The 14,232-nt window shown below is 36.8% G+C and overlaps 1 protein-coding gene across 4 annotated transcripts in view; it reads left to right on the forward strand.

Annotated features, from left to right (window-relative positions):
* Window positions 1-14,232, forward strand: part of CBFA2T2 (CBFA2/RUNX1 partner transcriptional co-repressor 2) — a 162,317-nt gene that overhangs the window by 50,942 nt on the left and 97,143 nt on the right. The window lies entirely within an intron of this gene.

Below are 14,232 nucleotides of genomic sequence, written 5' to 3' on the forward strand. Positions count from 1 at the left end.
TTCCTAATTGTTCATTGATAATGAAGCTGCATTTTCTTCCCACCAAGAGGGCTGTTAACTAGTCACTCTGAGGGAGAATGTTATTTATGAGCATAACTCCCTTTGGCTTTAATAGAATTCATTCGTAGATCCTGTGGGTATCAATAACTGAGAATCTTCTTATACTGTAATTATAGGATATCAGAGTTGGAAGGCTCCTTGGAGACCATTTATTGTGCTCGTCGAGCACACATACACACATATCCTCTCCCCCCACACTCTGCTCTTCTTCCCCACCCCCCCCCATCCTTCCAATTTGCAGATGGGAAAACTGAGGTCTAGAATAAGGGAAGGGATTTGCTCTAAGTCATATTCCCTTCCTTTCCCCAAAACCTCTGTTGTAGTTTTTATAAGCTCAAAACTTGGCTAATCCTTTCTGAAGTCTTTTATAGGAAATAATAAAAGCAAATTAAGAGGATAATAAAAATTTGTCTTCCTTGCCAAGGCCTAGAAATGACATAAGGAAGAGAGACTTATTCAGCTTCGTGTAAGCTTTTTTTAGGATATGCCATGATATAGGATAGGATGCTCCTTTGACAGATTCTAGAGGTCCAGGGAGTGTAAACATTTGTGGTTTATCAGGACATCTGCACAGAGAGGGCTTGTTCAGAGTTACCTTCTGTAGAGATGGATAGAGATGGAGGTGACAGATCAAAATGTAAAGAATAGAAACAGACAGTTGGGTAGAGTTCTGCTTTCTGTTTAGGACTGGACAATAGTGGATGCAAATAGTTGGTTGAGTTTTGGCTTTCATTGACAATTTGTTTTAAAAATGGAAAGTAAAAATATCTGTGAGCAATTTCCATTCAGGAATTAAGTTTGCCCAGCTGTCAAAGGTGAAAGTATTGAACCTCCTAAGCTCCCATCTAATTCTGATAGTCTGGGATTACTTTGTATGCATCGTGCCATGTCAAATGACAGGAAATGACAAGAAGGCCAGCTTTGTGGAATTTTATTTTATACCTGTAGAAAATTCTGCATTGGCACACATGCTTAAGGAAATGCATTCTTGCAGCATTGGTTGAACATCTGTAAAGTATAAACTTGCATTATAAAATCTGAAATATAACCACAAAGGAGGGGGAAAAAAATCTCAATTGATTACAATGAAAACTTTTTAGGAAGGTAGCTCTTTCTTGTCTTTAGTTACATTAACTATTTACTCTTGCATTGCATTTAAAATTTTTTCTCTTGTATCTTTCCATTCCTTATTGGTTACATTCTAGCTTCCAAAGAATATAAGAATGACTCTCTTATCCTGGATCGTTACCCACTTCTATTAGCAATAACTAGAACTTAGATCCTCCTTTTTCTTTGTGTAGTGGGAAAAGAAGTGTGTATTATAATCTGAATCATAGCTGCATCTTTATTCTTAGTGAACTATGTAACTGGACGAGTTCTTTTCAATCTCTGGATATCAGTTCTTCAAAATGAGAGGTTGGATCTACACCTAGAGAGAGAACTGTGGGGACTGAGTGTGGATCACAACATAGTATTTTCACCTTTTTTTTGTTGTAGTTTGCTTGCATTTTGTTTTCTTTCTCATTTTTTTCCTTTTTGATCCGATTTTTCTTGTGCAGTATGATAATTGTGGAAATATGTATAGAAGAATTGCACATGTTTAACATATTAGATGATTTGTCTAGGGAAGAAGGAAGATGGGAAGAGAGGAAGAAAAATGTGGAACACAAGATTTTTCAAGGGTGAATGTTGAAAATTATCTATGCATGTGTTTTGAAAATAAAACAAAAATTGTAATAATAATAAACAAATGAGAAGGTTGAACTAATAATCTTTAAGGTCCCTGCTAGCTCTAACATTCTTGGAGTCCTTTTTTCCACCTTTTCTTTCTGAATATACTTTTAATGAAGTTTGGTTGCAATACTATGCTTCACTAGTAAGATACCATGGCTAAACACATTTCTCTGGAAGATTCTTAGGATCTTAAAATACTGGGACAGAAAAAGACCTCTCTGCCCTCTTGCTTGAGGCTTTGACCAATGGAGATAAAAAATTATTTCCTGATTAAGAAATTTCATATATTTATTTTGCCCAAATCAGTCATTCATGCCTGTCAGTGTTTTCTTTTTTTTCTGCTTTTGGGGATTATTGGAAGCCAAATGCATTGTTTTCTCCTTTTTGCTTACTTCTAAAAGCTTTTCTCATATAAAAGAGAAAAATCTCCACCTGCCTGTGGGCTAATTTGTATGTTCAATTCCCAAGAATTTATCAGAAATCAGGCAAGGTATCACTACCTGTAGGATGTTCATTCAAACTTGGACATAGCCAGCTTAAGAGCACCATATAATTGGCTTTCAGCATTATATTCCTCTTCCATTCTCTTTGACTTTTTATCATTTCCAAATGGATCTGGGGGTATTTCTGAGCTGTCTTGAGCAGTGACCTTTCCAAAGAGTGTTTTCAGCTACATAAATTGTAACATTTTGCATTTAGAGGTGAAAGAGACCCACTCAGGTCATCTAATTCAACTCCATTATTTTAATTTCTTTCATTTTAAAAATGATTTCTTTTATTTTTCCTTTTTCATCTGTTATTTGCTTCTATTTTCCTTCCACCACTACCACCATCACTGAACCCTCTTATGTAACCAAAAATGAAAACAAAACATGGGTAAGCACACTGACCAAAAAAGCAACCAAGTCTGATCTGTTGTGTTGTCCCTATCTACCAAGTGTATCACATCCTTTGCGCTTTAGTATTTACTGTCCATTGTGATTAATCCAATTTGTGTTGTTTCTGTTTGCATCATTATAGTCCTTGCTTATGTAATTCATTGCCTACTACTGTCTTTGCTTTGCATCAGTTCATACAAATCTTCCCAAGTTTATCTGGTATATATTATTCCATTCTATCCATATCCTACTGTTTGTTCAGCTGTTCCCCAACCGTTTTGTGCCTACTTTGCATGCAGATTTTTGCTGACATAAAGTGCTGGTGAGGTTTTGTTATATACAGGACTTTAATTCCATTATCTCCCCTTTGTTGATTATTTCCTGTTAATCTTGTATACAACTCATTTTGTCCAGAATCGTTTGCAGTTTTTTTTTTTGTTTTTTTTTTTTTTGTTTGTTTTTTTTTGGTCTTTTAGATTGTGGAGGCACGGATTATCTTTTGCCTTTCTTTGTAACTCTAGTGCCTAACAGAGTACCTGAGTTACAGTAGGTGCTATTTAGCAGAATGCCTGATGGGTAGTAGGTGCTTAATATTTATGGACTCCATATTCCCCCCTCCCTTTTTTTTTATATCCTTGGAGGTATTTTGTCATTTAATAGTAGGACTATTGAAGCAAAAGATAGAAACAGCCTATAGGACTTTTTTGAAGTTATTTTCCAGAATAGCGATCCCTATATTTTATAAAAAAGAAAATTGGAGCTCAGGGGCTCTAGATCACATAGATAGTACATAGCTAAGCTGGGATTTATACATGGATCTTCTTTTTAAAAGTTTTAATATTTTATTTTTCTCCAATTATGTGGGGAAACAATTTTATTTTATTTTTGGGACAATTGGGGTTAAGTGACTTGCCTGAGGTCATATACCTAATCAGTGTCTTGAGGCCAGTTTGAACTCAGGTCTTCTTGACTCCTATCCACAGTGCCACCTAGCTGCCCTTTAAAAACAATTTTACATTCATTTAAATTGTAAATTCCAAATTCTCTCCCTCCCTACCCACTTTTTTGAGAAGATAAGCAGTTTGATAGAAATTATACATGTGCAGTTGTGCAAAACATGTTTCTATTAGTCCACATGGGTCTTCTGAATTCAAATTCACAAATCCATCTCTCTTTCTACTTTATCATGTTGCCTTCCCCTAAGGGACACTACTGCTGTCCCTTCAGGACTGCTGGTTAGTGGTGACTGCTCTCAATTAGCCCTTAACACTTTGGGTTTTGCCCCTGTGTCCTTGGTGAAAACTAAAAGACTATTGCCTGACTTTTTACAAGCAGCAGCTACCCCCCCCATTTTTTTCTTCTTTGTGTAGTGGGGGAAAGGCACTGGGTTAGAATCTGGATTATAAATCTCTGCAAATGATCTAGGGAAAGTGCTGCTTTTAATTACTTGTAGTACACCTAAATTGAAAAAATTGAGCTTTCCTACTAGAATGCAAGCTCTGTAGAAATAGACCTTGTCTTTGTAATGCCCCTTCCTTCAGACACTTCCCCACCAAATTTTTTTTTCTTTTAAAAGTATTTTTTCAATTATATGGAAAGATAATTTTTAACATTCGCTTTTATTTATTTTCCTTCTCCAGCTCATTTACTTTTTATTTTTTTATTAAGGCTTTTTATTTTCAAAACATATACATGGAAAATTTTTCAATATTGACCCTTGTATATAGCCTTATGTTTCAAATTTTTCTCCCCCCCCCCAATGGCAAGCAATCCAATATATGTTATACATGTTAAAAAATATATTGGCATTCACTTTTTTTTTTTTTTTTGTGCTGAGGCAATTGGGGTTAAGTGACTTGCCCAGGGTCACACAGCTAGAACAGTCATTTTTTTCCTTCCAATTTCTGTCTCTTTTATTCATTCATTTATTTAATTAGAGCTTTTTATTTTCAAAACATATGTATGGATAATTTTTCAACATTGATCTTTGCAAAACCTTGTGTTCCAACTTTTCCCCTTCTCCTCAGCCCCTCCTTTAGATGCAGGTAGCCCAATACATTAAATATGTAGAACATTCACATTTATTTTTTTTTCACTCTTGAATTTTTATTTTATTTTATTTTGAATGTAGTAGCATTCTTTTCATTAACTTTTTTTGTTCTTTTCTTTTTCTTTTTATTATATAGCTTTTAATTTACAAGATATATGCATGGGTAATTTTTTAGCATTGACCGTTGCAAAACCTTTTGTTCCAACTTTTCCCCTCCTTCCCCGCCCTTCCCCAGATGGCAGGTTGACCAATACATGTTAAATAGAACATTCACTTTTAAAAAGAGATTTTGAGTTCCAAATTTCTTCCCTTCCTAAGACAGTAAGCAAGATGATATAACTTATATTGGTATATCATAATCATATTTTACTTGAACTGAAACCAATTCATGGTCCTTTTCCTGAGAATGACAATCATAATGGCACTCCTAGTGAATGAAGATACTGCTGGTGATATCGAATTTATAGTTAGTGCTTTGATCAGAGTTGTGGTATGTTGTTTTCCCTTACATTGATGGCAAGTAACAGTAACTAACATGCAAAACATTTTACATATATTAACTCATTCGATCCTGAGATAATAGCATCTATAATTATCTCCATTTTCCAGATGAGGAAACTGAGGCTGAGAAGTTAAGATTTTCTTAGGATTACATTGCTAGCAAATACCTGAAGCAAGATTTCTGCTGAAAGGTACTGATTCCAGGCCTTACACTTTTATCCAGCACCCTACCTCAAGAGTAAATAATAAATAATAAGATGGACAGGCTGTTCTTTATTGATAACCAAGCAACGTGAAAAGGTCCCCAGCATATTAGGTAAATCCTCCCTCTTTGCCCGCAATTGAATTGATGGGAGGACACGGATGAGAGCACAGAATAGATCAGTGTGTCTGGGTTGTGGCTAGAACCATTGGCAAGACTAACCACATCAATGAGATCAAGCATATGTTGGAGTTGAATAACAGCAGTAAATATCTTTACAAATGGCTACTCTTCCAGAGTGAATGTGAGCCAAAAAAAGAATTTCTCTAATGAGAAATTTCTTATCACTTAGATGTTAGTTTAATAGTTTCTATTTGTTCTCTGCTACTAAACCATAACTTTTGAGAGAATGGGGATTGCTCTTGCTGTACTCTCCTTTCTATCTCCCTTAGGGCCTAGAACATAATAAGGATAAGCTTTGGATCTGTGATTTTTGTGAGTATGAGAAACTCCGTGGAGAGGAAACTTCCTTTATCAATGGAAGTTCCAACTTGTCTGGAGAGTTGCCTAGAATTCTTACTGAGACGATTATGGCCCAGGATCACACAGCCAGGATGTGACCGATGCGGGGACTTAAGTATAGGTCCTTCAGGCTCCAAAGCCATTCATCCCTCCATATCCCCATGCTCCTTTTCCTAAGGGCATGTAGGAAGTGCTTAAAAATATTTCTTGAATGTATAAATGATTTAAAATGGAAAAATCCAAACAAATCAGACTGTTTATCCAATGAGTTTTTGTAATCTTATTTGTTTTTTCTTTTTTCTTTTAATTTTAAAATAAAGCTTTTTATTGTCAAAACACATGATAAATAATTTTCACTATTTACCCTTATGAAAACTTGTATTCCAAAATTTTTTTTCTCCCTCCCTTCCAACTTCTCCCCTTCCCTAGATGGCAAGAAATCCAATATATGTTAAACATGTGCAGTTCTTCTGTATATGTTTCCACAATATCATGCTGCGCAAGAAAAATCAGACCAAAAAGGAAAAACAAAAAGAGAAAACAAAATGCAAGCAAACAACAATAAAAAGAGTGAAAATACTATGTTGTGATTCACACTCAGTTCCCACAGTCCTCTCTCTGGATGCAGAATGGCTCTCTCCATCACAAGGCTGTTGGAACTGGCTTGAATCACCTCGCTGTTGAAAAGAACCACATCCATCAGAATTGAATATCATATAATTTTGTTGCTGTGTACAATGTTGTCTTGATTCTACTCACTTCACTTAGCATCAGTTCATGTAAGCCTCTCCAGGCTTTTTTGAAATCATCCTTGCACTCTTATTTGTGATTAAAATATTGAAAAGTTTGGATTAGTTTGTGAGCTCCTTCAGGACAGAAATATCCTTTGCCTTTTTTTTTTTGTATCCCCAGCATTTAGCACAGCGCCAGAAACATAGTAGGTTTTTAGTAAATGTTTATTGAGTTGAATCGAAAGGTTATTCACTTCTACTTTTTATGGATTCTGTTGAATTAATTGAAAAGTTATTAGGTTTACTTCAATGAAGAAAAATTAAGGACACTGACTTGGAGTTAATCATACCATTTGTCAAGAATCTGTTTTATTATGTATATGAAGCTAACTCTCAGGGTCACAGGATGAAAGAAATAGAGCTTGAATTTCAGAAGTCAGCTAATATAATTACCTCATTTTGCCTTTGAGGCATGGAAGGTCCAAAGAGATCAAATGACTTAACTTTGGACATTAAGATAGGAAGTGACAGAATCCGGAATTAAAATTGAGGACCTTCCATTCCAAATCCAGAGCAAAGTTCTGTGACCTTGCCTCCATTTCCTTATGAATGAGCTTGGCTCCCACATCCTCACCAACTAGCTCTGTATTCTCTTTCTGCCAGGATGCTAGCCATTGTCAAATATTGGCTTTTATTTGTCCAAGTTAATAGATTTGAAAAATACTCAAGGGACAAGGAAAGGATTTTAGGGTAGATATGTGGTTGGGTGGTCAGATTAACCTTATTCTAGGCTTAGTTCTCTTAGAATCATAGAAAATTAGAAGAATCAGGGACTTGAAACAGAATCCCACTTTCCAAGTGAGAAAATTACGGCCCAGAGGGTACAAATGAACTTTTTCATAGTCACTTGGCAGAACTGTGACACAGATTCATGTTTTCTGAATATCAAATGCAGTGCTCTTTCCCCATTATATGCTTTTGCCTTAGAATACAGGATTTATATGTTGGTTCAATAAATAAATATCTGCCTTTGTTTATCTTTTGATACTCTGTCCCATCAACTTTTTATTTGCTTTGCCAATTCAGTTGAGTACTTTAATCAATAAAATCAATCAATAAACTTTTATTAAGCATCTACTATATATCAGGTACTGTGTTAAGTGTCAGGGATACAAAAAGAGTCAAAAGGCAGTCCCTACCCTCAAAGGGCTTATAGTCAAATTCAGGAAGACAAGGAAAAAAAAAAAAACCAACAACTATATAAAGGATAAATGAGTGGGAAATAATTAACAAAGGGAAGTCAGTAGAATTAATAGGTTTAGGAGAAGCTTCCAGTAGAAGATGGGATTTTAACTGGGATTTAAAGAAAACCAGGAAAACCAGTAAACAGAGTTGAGGAAGGCATAATATTCCAGGCTTGGGGACAGCTGGAGAAAACGCCTAGAGCTGAGAGATGGAGCATCTTACTTTGTTTATGGAACATCCAGGAGACTGGGATTTCTAAATTATGTAGATATGTAGAGAATAAGGTTTAAAAAGATTTTTAAGGGAGGAGGAATTGGGGCTTAAATGTTAAGCAGAAGATGTATTATTTGTTCTTAGAGACAACAGAGAATCACTGGAGTTTATAAATGATGCTGATAGTCTGTAAACGTTGATTTCCATCAACTGCAGCATGACTTGTGTCCCAACAGGGCTAGTGACTCATCCACAAGGAGATTTTATACTCACTGGGGAGTACTCCACTTTCCATGGCGAATCTTAAATGTGGTGCTAGAAATTTTCTTTGTGTTGTGTAGTTTCCCACATAAATAACAGCTTATTAGAAGGTGTTATATTATGAAAGGTAGCATGGTATAGTAGAAGGTGGAAGGCACCTTGGGCAGCTTATCAGGAAATCAGGATTCAAATCTTGCTCTCTCTGACTTTAGTTTCTTCATATGTAAATGGGGGAATATTAATACTTATGCTTATATCCCAGGTGATTGTAAGAAAAGTGCTTTGTTTATAAATCATGATGTTGGGGTGGCAGTTATTAAATCATAAATGTCTGAATGTTGTTCCTTTGACAAAAGTTTTGATTCTGCTGAAATCTGAACTTAATTATTCTGTTTTAAGTAGCTTTTTTTTTTTTTTATGGCAGGAGCCACATGCTAGATGCCTAGATGATACCAAGATAAATCTGAAACTGCCCTTGCCTTCAGGGAGCTTATATTCTAATTGAGAGGCTGCATAAATATATAAATAGTATACATATAAGTACAAGATAATTTTCTGGAAAGAAGGCAATTGTATCTAGAGCCTTGTGGAATTCATTTTAGAGGGTTTCCCAAAGAGCTAATTTTTTTTAAACTACTGATGGGGGCAGATAGTGGATGGGTGTGCAGTGGGTAAAGTATTGGCCTTGGTGTCAGAGGACCTGAATTCAAATGTGACCCCAGACATTCACTAGCAAATACTTTTTCTAGTAGGTGGCCTTTAAGCAGACTTTTGGAGCTTTGAAGCAAACAAAAGGTTTTGTAGGAAGAAAAAAAAAGTAAGTTACATTGTGAAGAACTTATACTGTTGAACTAAATAGTTGTTATTTGATCTAAAGGCAACAGGGAGCCACTAGAGTTTATTGAGTAGGGGAGTGACATGGTCAGAAGTGACCTTTAGGAAAATCTCTTTGGTTGCTGTGTCAGATGGATTGGAGTATGGAGTGTATCAACAAGGAGGCTATTGCTGCAACAGCAGCAACCTTCTAGCTAAGAAGGGAAGAGGTACTCTAATCAGTAAATATTGCCAAATTTCATGAAGTATATTTGCAAACAAAGTTTCCTCCTAAATCAGACTTCTTAAACTTTTTCCACTCAATGATCATTCCTTTTTGCCTGAGAAATTTTAATGTGACTCTGGGTATATAAAATAGGTATACAAATAAAACATTTGGTGATTGTGAATCATAATTTCACAGCTCCCATATTGAGTTTAGTACTTTAAAAAATGCTAACTCTTTGGATGCCCCTCTAAAATGAATTCCACATGACCCCATGCTGTAAAGCCGAGGATCTTGGGTGATGATAGCTGAAGAAAATGTCTTACTTTATCCTTGGGAATAAGATAGCAAATCATGGTATAGAATGTGAGCTCTCTGAGGGCAGGGATAGTTTCATGTTTGTGTTTGCATCCTCAGCTCCTAGCCCAGTGCCTGACATTTATTCTTGGTTGGTTGACTGGGCTCGCTGAAGTTATGTGGCTTCAGGACTAGATGAAGAACCATACCCTAGGGCTAATGATTAAGGAATCTTATTCTACCTTTAGGAAGCTCTCCTTTGGTAGCCATAGGATCTGTTTTCTACTCTTTTTTGGATACTTTTTGGTGAATGACTTGGAAGAAAACACAAGGAAAGATTATACAATATCTAGAGAACATGCATTTGGGATGGATAGCTGTCCGATGTCTGAACCATTACTACCATGATCCAAAAAGCCCTTGGTAGACAAAACAATGGGTCAAAACTAAGGTGACATAATTTGATAGAAATGAATATAAAGTCTTGCCCTTGAATTCAAAACATCAACTATGCAAGTCCAGGATGGAAAAGGTGAAGAAGAGGGCTGGTGTTTTAGTGACTGCCAAGTTTCATATGAATTGTCAATACTGTGACAAGGAGGCCAAGAACACTAATGCAGCCTTGGCTCTAAGGTGTGAGAGGACAATCCTGATGTCTTCAATTCTCATTTCCGCTCAGCTGACAGTATTGTATCCAACTCTGGAGCTATGCTTTATAGGAAAAGAACTGACAAACTAGAACATCCTAAGCAGGGTGACCAGGTTGGAGATAGTACTAGGGACCAGGGGCACTTATCCTTCAAGTTGGTCAGTGTCTGTTTGGCCCTGGCTGAGGAGAAAATGGCCCTAGACATAGGGGGTTCAGCCCATAATTATTGAGGATAGCATATCTATCTATTCTGTCCACATTTGAATATTTGTGTATTTATGTATGCACATGTGTGTGCCAAAGGCTTTGAATGACTTGGTAGAGGTTCTTGGACCATAATTTATAGATAAAATGGACCTTCAGCCATTGAATTCTGCTTCTTAGAGAATAGAAAATTGAGGCCCAGGGAAGTAAAGTAATTTGCCCATAAACCTGAGATGTCAAACTTTTGCGTACAGCTTGCATTCAATTTGGTCTATATTATGTATCTCTTGGGTATGAAATGCTGGCCTTCTGGTTGGAGGGGATCCCAAAATCTGAGTTGGAAGAGACTCTTAAGTCATTCACTCCAAATTGTACCTGACCAAGAATTTCCTCATACCCTTGAAGTTGTCAGTCAAACTTCTCCTGAACACCTCCAGTGAAAAGAGCTCACTACCTCTTACTTGTTTCTTTTGGACAGCTCTCATTGTAAGTTTTTCCTAATGTCAAGCCAGAAGCTCTCCAGTTTCTTCTATCCAAGACACTATTCTTTTTACCGCCTAGGCAGCTAGGGCCTGGAATTGAGAAGATCCAAGTTCAAATATAACCTCAGATACTTATGAGGTGTTTGCCTGTAGGCATATCAGTTAAACTTTCTGCCTTAGTTTCTTCAACTGTAAAATGGGGATCATAATAGCACTGACCTCTTAGAATTGCAAATAAGGATCAAATGACACAATATTTGTAAAGCATTTAGTGCAGCTGCCTAACACAGAGTAGATGTTTAATTGTTTTTTTCTTTTTATCATGGAGATCGTGGTCTAGAAGTGGGATAGAACGTGTGAATAATTGCAATGCAGAAGAATATCATGGGAGAACTAGAAGAAACTTTAAAGGCTATTATCACCTCGTTTTATAAATGGGGAAACTGAATTCCAGAGAGGCTAGTTGACTTGTATAGGATCACACAAATAATAAGTTTCAGAGTTAGGATTTGAACCCACATTGTCTCTTTCCAGATCTAGCTGTCTTTCTGCTGTATCACATGACCTTTCATTGCACTTCCTTGGGAGGTGTTGAGTAGTCTTTCACTGAAAGTCTTCATATAGAGCCCCAGATATGTCCAATATGTTATAGTAGGAATTTATTTCTTATATGGGTTGGACTAGATTACAACTAATGTCCTTTTCAACTCTAAAATTCTGTGATTCTGTAAATTAGATGGGGGGGAGGGGATGCTAGACTGTTCTTGTACAATTCCTCCTTTTAATTCTTTTACCAAAACTTCTAGTAAGTGTTAAAACTGTCTATTTCAGGGGAGATGTCAGAGCAAAGCTGATTAGTTCAAAAATAGTGAGCCATTCTCATTTTAGACTTGCCTTGGTTAAAGAATTTGAAATTATGGATTAGGGACACAAAGGAAATTTAAAAGCCATCTATTCCAATTAACCCTTTTATTTTTAGATAAGAAAATTCATCCAAAACAAGGGCTCTTGCCTTTCAAGGTCACTTTTTGCTTATAAAGGTCACTTCTCTCCCATAAACTGATTATTTAGCAGTCTGTTATGACTGATGAGGTTGTGATGTAAATTTATAATCATTTATTTTCACTCCTGAATTAACATTAAGTTAGTTGCAGAACTGCAGGTTTTTGTGATCTTAGTTCCATATTAAATTTCACAATGGGGAATCTCTTTTGGTTGACGTGTTTTTCTTTATCTTTTCTTTCTGTTAAAGAAAAAAAAATACAGAATTGTAGAGTAGTAGGGTCAAAAGACACCTAAAACTGGGGACTGTGGACACAGACTGTTGCATGCAGCATCAGGCATAGTTGCTTGGGTTACCTTCCACTTTCTTAAACTCTGAGTCGCAGCTTCATATGGTCTCACAACTAAGTGTGTGGGGTCATGAAATTATGATTTATTATCAGTAAATGTTTAATTTGTATGTCTACCTTATATACCTATAAACCCGGCATCACCTAAAAATTTCTCAGGCAAAAAGAAGTCACAAATGGACAAAGTATAAGTCCTGGATTATTTTATCTGGTTTTCCTGTTACAACAGATTAGAGGAGCAAGGAGTCTATTCATAAGTATCTATGATGTAAAAAGAATGGTTCTCCAATAACACTCTAAAAAGTGGTGAACATAAAAAATATCACATTGAATTCTTATTTGATGGGAAGGAATTGAGGTCTAGATTTGGAGAAACCCTTGGCCAAGGTCATGTAGCTCAGGCACTATTGAGGCTTGAACCCAACTTTTTTTTGACTTGTCCAGCCCTTCTTACAGTATATTGTCTCTCATTTTCACATAATTTGTTTTTATTTCAGTAAGTTTTTATTGATGTCTTTGATGCGTATTTTTTTTTCATATTTGGTTTATTTTTAAAGACATGTAGACATAGTTTTGAAGAAGGATATGCTGGCAAAGTGTGGAAAGGGTAGGCTTGAGCCTCTGTACTCATATACTAGAAAGGGAGAGAAAAAGAAGGAAGTCAGAGATACCGAATACTAGGAACAGAGAATTGCCTTTGACTTGGACCATCTTTTCCCACCATTATTTGAGCCTAAGTATGGATCCCTGGAAAAAGGAAAGAAATGAGAACAAGAAGGGGATGGTATAAGTCCCTTCAAGGAGGATTGGACATCCCAGCGTGGGAAGTCTTTCTGATGTATTTTCCTCATTATATATACTCCTTGGGTAGAATAATTTGCTGGACAGCTCATGGAATTGCAAGGAACCTGAGTCTGGGCAGGGTGAGGATGGGGGGGGGGTATGGGACTGGAGTTTTTCCAGTTTAGTTGTGTGATATTAAATCAGTGATTTCAAATGGGGGAAATTTTAACAACTTTGCAAATCCAAATGAGCTTAATTCTCTTTCTTCTACTTAACCTCCTGTATCTGATGTACTGTATAGCAGGATATGAACTGGTATTGACATTCTAACACTAATTCTGAAAGTCCCACAGTGACTGAGCTGCCCCCCCCCCTGCCCTAGCCCTGTTTCCTGCCCATCTCCTATCTCGATCCTCTGACTGTCCCTCATTTGTGTGTTCCCCTCACTCATATAATCTCTTCACAGCCTCCCCGTCTTTTCTGCAGTTGTCTAATTTTAAACACATGCCAGTTTTGCAGTGCTACTGAATCTAGAGTGGAGAGGCAGCTTGTGTGAGTAATTTCCATAGGTCTCAGAATGTATTCTTCAGAGTTTGCAAGTTTACTACATTTGCCCCAATTCTGAGTTCATGTTCAAGTCCAATTTTTCTTAGGGTGGTGTGGGTAGGAAGGGGGGAAGGCATCCCTAGAGTGAATAGAAGCATGGAAGAGGGCCCCAGGAATTGCAGAAGCTAATCTAACAATAGGGAAAGCAAAAAGACAACAGAGAATATTAGGGAGCTACTAGAGAAGTGAATGTCCCAGCATTTGCCTTTGCACCCTTGTCCCTCTTTACATATACTGGGGTATCATGGGGAGAGTTTGCACAATCTCATCGCTGTTATTGTCAGCCATAAACAAATTACGCGTATTTAACACGTTAATGTCAGATTGGCTAGGAACCACTGGGAGGTGTGTACTTAGTGACATCAGCTGGCAAGGAGCCCTGGTAATAGGGAGGGAGGGAAGGAGGGGTGAGAGAGAGACAGA

The sequence above is a fragment of the Antechinus flavipes genome, chromosome 2 (assembly GCF_016432865.1).
Source record: "Antechinus flavipes isolate AdamAnt ecotype Samford, QLD, Australia chromosome 2, AdamAnt_v2, whole genome shotgun sequence".
Lineage (NCBI taxonomy): Eukaryota > Metazoa > Chordata > Mammalia > Dasyuromorphia > Dasyuridae > Antechinus > Antechinus flavipes.